The sequence below is a fragment of the Heteronotia binoei genome, chromosome 9 (assembly GCF_032191835.1).
Source record: "Heteronotia binoei isolate CCM8104 ecotype False Entrance Well chromosome 9, APGP_CSIRO_Hbin_v1, whole genome shotgun sequence".
Lineage (NCBI taxonomy): Eukaryota > Metazoa > Chordata > Lepidosauria > Squamata > Gekkonidae > Heteronotia > Heteronotia binoei.
In genome coordinates, this window is record NC_083231.1 from 111,855,792 (window position 1) to 111,862,047 (window position 6,256).

A 6,256-nucleotide genomic window follows, 5' to 3' on the forward strand; every position below is an offset into this window, starting at 1 on the left:
TCTCAGGGCTCTCTCAGCCTCACCTACTTCACAGGGTGTCTGTTGTGGAGAGAGGAAGAGAAGGCGATTGTCAGCCTCTCTGAGATTCTGAATGAAGAGCAGAGTATAAATCCGACTCTCCTCCTCCCATCCTCACAACAACCCTATGAAGTATGAGGAGCAATATTCCCTCTAAGCTGCAGAGTCTTGTGAGCAAAAATTCTACTGTGTGAGCTACTGGCATGAAAGTTGTGAGCTGTTGCAGAAATTAGTTTGCTCTGGGGCCATATTTCCTGAGCTAAGACAAAAATGTGTGAGCTGGAAGCTAAAAATCTCTGAGCTAGCTCACGCTAACTCAGCCTAGAGGGAACACTGCTGAGGAGTAACAAGGTCACCCAGCAAAGCTTTGTTGCTAACTATGTAAAGAAAGTGGTAGAAGCCATTACTTTGAAGGAAAAAGAAAGACACACAGGCTGGGTCCAGACCAGCACTTGAAGCCGACACAGGGACGGTTCCCAGGAGGATCAAAAAATCAAGTCCAAACAAGCACATCTGCCTCCCATCCCGCTCCCATACTCACCCCGTTCTTAGGCATCTCTGAGACACCTCAAAAAGCCGCCACTTCTGAAGCGGTAGCAAATTTTTGCGCCATGCACCATCCACCTTTCTGGTGTCTGGACGCCGGAGCACGCAAACGAAGCGGATTCACGGTGTGATCCTGCCAGGCTGCCCCGAGGTGCTTCTTCTTCTTCTTTTTTTAAAATGCATATGCACATGACCACTGAAATGAATGGGGGGGGGGGAAGAAACCCAAATTGAGCTGAGGGGATGGTGCACTACGGCTGTCTGACCACACCAAAGCGCCTCCCATGCAGGAGATGGGTGCTTTGCGGGGGAGTGTGTGGATGGGCTTCTGCTGCCCCATTTTGAGCCAGCCCGGTTCAGGACGCCTTGCTCCTGTGTGACCCAAGCTGGCGGTTTCGAAGAAGAAGAAATTGGATTTATATCCCGCCTTATACTCTTAATCTCCTTTACTTTCCTCCTCCACAACAGATATCCTGTGAGGTGGGTGGGGTTGAGAGAGCTCTTATAGCAGCTGCCCTTTCAAGGACAACTCCTGCGAGAGCTATGACTCACCCAAGGCCATTCCAGCAGCTGCAAGTGGAGGAGTGGGGAAACAAAGTCAGTTCTCCCAGTTAAGAGTCCTTTAAAAAGGAAGAAGAAAAACACTGCAGATTTATACCCCACCGTTCTCCCTGAATCAGAGACTCAGAGTGGCTTACAATCTCCTGCATTTTCTCTCCCCACAGCAGACACCCTATGAGGTGGGTGGGGTTGAGAGAGCTCTTATAACAGCTGCCCTTTCAAGGACAACTCCTGCGAGAGCTATGGCTGACCCAAGGCCATCCCAGCAGCTGCAAGTGGAGGGTGGGGTATCAAACCCCGTTCTCTCAGATAAGAGTCCGTACACTCAACCACCACACCAAACCAGGACCGGATTTACAAGTTTTTTGAGGGGGGGGGGTTTAAAAAATGACGTCCCCTTGTTAGACTAGATTAGAATGGACTCCATACCCAATTTGGCGCCCCTCACCATTGGCACTCCGGGCAAACATCCCCCTCTGCCCGCCCCTAGATCTGGACCTGCACCGAACTGGATCCAGCCACAGATAGCTAGATAGTCTCCCTTCTTTCAGAAGGCTTGGAATAACAGCTCTTTAACCAAGAACTACTGAAAGCCGCCTATCACGAGATAGAAAGATCACGCGAAACCGCAGAATTCTTACTACCAACATGCAACATGCCAAAGAACTCTTCTAACAGATGGGAAACTTGGAATGCTGTGAGATCATGTACTACATTATCCAAGACTTGATGTCTAGGGTTGCCAACCCAAGGGTGTAAATACCTGGAGACTTGAGGGTGGAGCCTGGGAGAATTGGGTTTCGGGAGGGAAGGGGCCTCGGTAGGATAAAATGCAATACCATCCACCTTCCAAAGCAGCCATTTCCCCCAAGAGAAGTGGAATAAATGTTTTAAACGAATGAATCCATAATAAAGTTATTTATGGAATCTGGAGATTGGTTGAAATTCTAGCTCCCCTCCCCCCTCCCGAAGATTAAGCAACAACTAAAGCCCCGTGAAAATGATACTGAAATATCTCTCCATTGTAACAATAATTGGCATTCTATTAATTTCCTAACAACAAGCGATATATCCCCGCTGCGGAGATGTATTGATCTATTTGAAACAATAAACGCGGTATTAAACCAAAATGATTTTTCTACAGTGAATTCTTGAGGCAGCAATGCAGTATTTGCAGAAGGTAAAAAACACAACCCTTTATGAAGCATATGTCATGTCCATTTTCAAAGAAGAAATAAACTGAACATCGCTTTGAGCAGAGAATTAAAAAAAAGAAGACAATTATGTAACCCATTTGTTGTTACAAGGATATTTTTGCTTCATAGTGGATACTCTCTGCCTTTTCAATCGTACGTTAATGTATCAAAGTGACTTCAAATTCTATTACTTAGAAGTACGGTTGCGTTGAAATTTTTTACCAGCAGTTGTTAGCTGTTTTCACACTTTAGTACATGTTTTGCAATTCTATAGATATTTTTTGCTGAAGTTGCAAGACCTAGTGAAGGTTTAAGAACCTGGACCCCGCTCCCCTTGTCCCTTTTCTCCTGCCTAGAAGCTGCCAAACATTCTTCATTTTAAGCAGGGGTTATTTTGTAGAAAAAGAGGTGCTGAAGCTCATTAGCACAACTTCTTTGTATCTGCCACATGCCCCTGACATAACTGGAAGGTGGACTAAATCATATCAGCTCAGCATCTACCTTAAAATGCTTCTTGAATTATAGGGTGTTTTTATATTCAATTTGATCCAGAGTTTTAGAGTCTTCAAATTGCCTGCCACCGTTCCACTTTAATTATTTTCCTTTTACAATGGTGGACTTACTCTGCTCGTTGGAACACTTTCCCTATGAAGAAAGGTTGAAACGCTTGGGGCTCTTTAGCTTGGAGAAACGTCGATTGCGGGGTGACATAATAGAGGTTTACAAGATAATGCATGGGATGGAGAAAGTAGAGAAAGAAGTCCTTTTCTCCCTTTCTCACAATACAAGAACTCGTGGGCATTCAATGAAATTGCTGAGCAGTCGGGTTAGAACGGATAAAAGGAGGTACTTCTTCACCCAAAGGGTTAACATGTGGAATTCACTGCCACAGGAGGTGGCAGCGGCTACAAGCATAGCCAGCTTCAAGAGGGGGTTAGATAAAAATATGGAGCAGAGGTCCATCAGTGGCTATTAGCCACCGTGTGTATATATATATGTGTGTGTATATATATATACATGAGTTCTCTTATGTTCTTATGTTTTGTGTAGCCGAACTTTTATATTGCTTGCTGAAAGCATTTCAATTGGGGGGGGGGGTGTGTCTCTGATCAGAGGGCAGCCGGAATACCAGTGCTTAGTTAAATGTATACGATTGCTTGGAAATCGTGTCAACACTGCAAAAAACAATACACATTTAAATTACAAGATGAGGCAAGCAATGATATGTAAAAATTTCAAGTGCTGTCAGTTCTCATGCAAATTACTGCACCTTGTGGTGGCTTTTGAAGGGGTCTTTTAAAACGCATGAAAACTTCTACAAGTTTGAAACGCCTGTAGAGAAATGACCGGATCAAAACTAGTTTCAAGAAAAACGTTGCAGCAGCAGCAGCGCCAGAACCCATCTCACCGAAACAAATGTAGACGCTTCGGCAAGCAAGGATGCAAAACTGTTGTGAGAACATTAAGTAATGTAAAAGGTGAGTTTCCAATGCGGTCATAGAGTCACAAACTGTCAGTGTAAAAACACCCATAATTGTCCTGATAAAACTTTACTCCCCACATACTTTTTCAACGACTTTCTCCTATGTGGCCACAGTGGCATGAGGAAGATTTCCATCTGTCTGCTTTATATGGTTTGATTATTTTACCATTTCTTTTTTTGGGGAAAAATCTTAGATAGTTTGTCAGATCTTAGAGTTCAGCAAAGTTCTCACAGGGGGTTTGAACAATGGAGCCCAGAGCCAAGTATTTTTTGGGGGAGTGGGTGGAGGAGTAAGGATGAAAGAGCTCAATAAAATTTAGAAGTTCTGGAGCTCCGCTCCTGTGAGCTCCTGCCAAGAATGAGACCTGATTTTAAGTGTGAAATGCTGGGAGGAGGGAAAGAACACTGCCACATAAAAGCTCGTCTACGTCATTTTCTCCCTCTCTGATTTTAACATGAGTTGAGAACTAACCATCAAATACTAATAAATACTTTTACAAGACTGATTGCTTCTGATTTACAAAGTGGCAATTGCGGGAGAGACATCTGCAGAAAAACAAAATGTGCCAGGGATGTATGTCTGTGTTGCCAGGTCTGTGTTGGAAAATATCTGGTAACTTAGGGGGTGGATTCAGGAGAGGGTGGGGCTTTGGGAGGGGAGGGGCCTCAGCATGGTACAAAGCCCTAGAGTCCACCCTTCCAAGCAGCCATTTTCTCCAGGGGAGCCGATCTCTGCCACCGGGAGATCAGTTGTAAAAGCAGGAGATCTCCAGGCCCCATCTGGAGGCTGGCAACCCTACAGGGAGGTAAGCGTTCATCTCTCTCTTACCTATAGTTGCCAACCTACAGGGCCCTTTTCAAGAGAAGCCCGGGGCAAATAGAAGTGTTGAGTCAGATCCATTGGAGACAAGAGCACAGCCAATTGAAATAATTAACCCCTTTGATGAACTGCCTGAAGAAGTGACGGCTTGAAACTGGAAATGAGCGTGTAAGAGAACTGGTCCGGAGGACTTTGTAAATTGGATTATGAAGAAGCTGCAACGCAGCGGAACATGGTAACAAGGCGGCAATCACGTGAAGGTGATTTTTCCTTTAGAAGCAAACATAAGTGGAAGGACTCCACTTTTTTGGATTACTTTGGAGTAGGATTACTCCACAAAGATTTGTGAATTTCTTCGGAGTCACTTCATGAAACTAAGAACATAAGAGAAGCCATGTTAGATCAGGCCAATGGCCCATCCAGTCCAACACTGTGTCACACAGTGGCAACATTTATATATATATATATATATATATATATATATATATATATATATATATATATATATATATATATATATATATATATATATATATACACACACACTGTGGCTAATAGCCACTGATGGACCTCTGCTCCATATTTTTATCTAAACCCCTCTTGAAGGTGGCTAAGCTTGTAGCCGCCACCACCTCCTGTGGAAGTGAATTCCACATGTTAATCACCCTTTGGGTGAAGAAGGACTTCCTTTTATCCGTTTAAACCTGTCTGCGCAGCAATTTCATCGAATGCCCACGAGTTCTTGTATTGTGAGAAAGGGAGAAAAGGACTTCTTTCTCTACTGGTTTATTTTGTTCTGCATGGGACTTTGTGTGTAGGGCTATTAATTTTACTACTCACGTATGAATTTTTGGATGCTTATGCCCTCTCATAATAGATATAGATTTTGTATCTTGCATTAAGTGTAAAACTTAATCAGTCGTAAAACCAGGAGATCTCCAGGCCCCATCTGGAGGCTGGTATCTTTGACGCAGTTGTTTTATTTATTTATTTATTTTTATCGATTTGTATTCCACCCTTTCCCAATTTGGGCTCAGGGCGGATTCCAGCATATCAAAACTTAAAACCAACAATTACACTAGAACGGTCAATAAATAAACAGTAAAACAGTAAAACAAACAATTAGGGCATATTAAAAGTTAAAAACAGTTAAACCAGTAACTCGGATTTAACTTAGGCAGTGTGGATAATGTGGACAATGGATAATGTGGTTAATGTGGATAATGTGGTGTCCAAGAGATGTCAGCTGTATCGACTGTATCAGCTATATCGGCCCGATTTCCTCCAGTCCAGACGGTAGTCAACCAGTCTAGATGGAATCAAAGATTTCAGGTTTTCACGGCTGGTAACATCATTAGGGTTTGTAGACTCTTTCGGGCTCAAGTGCCGTGTTCTACTGGAGAAAGTTTTCCTTCCAGACGTTTCGTTCTCAGCTGCGGAGAACATCCTCAGTGGCGTTGCAGCCGGAGCAGGCGCTCTGACCTTCTTGGCTGCTGTGCATTGAGTGGGGCCAGGGCTGCAGGAGAGCTGCTATTTCTAGGCTGGAGGGGGTGTGGTGAAACAGCCAGTTTCCTTATCACTACCCTTCCAGGAAGCCCCACCAAACAATGGGCACATCCACAAACCAATTGC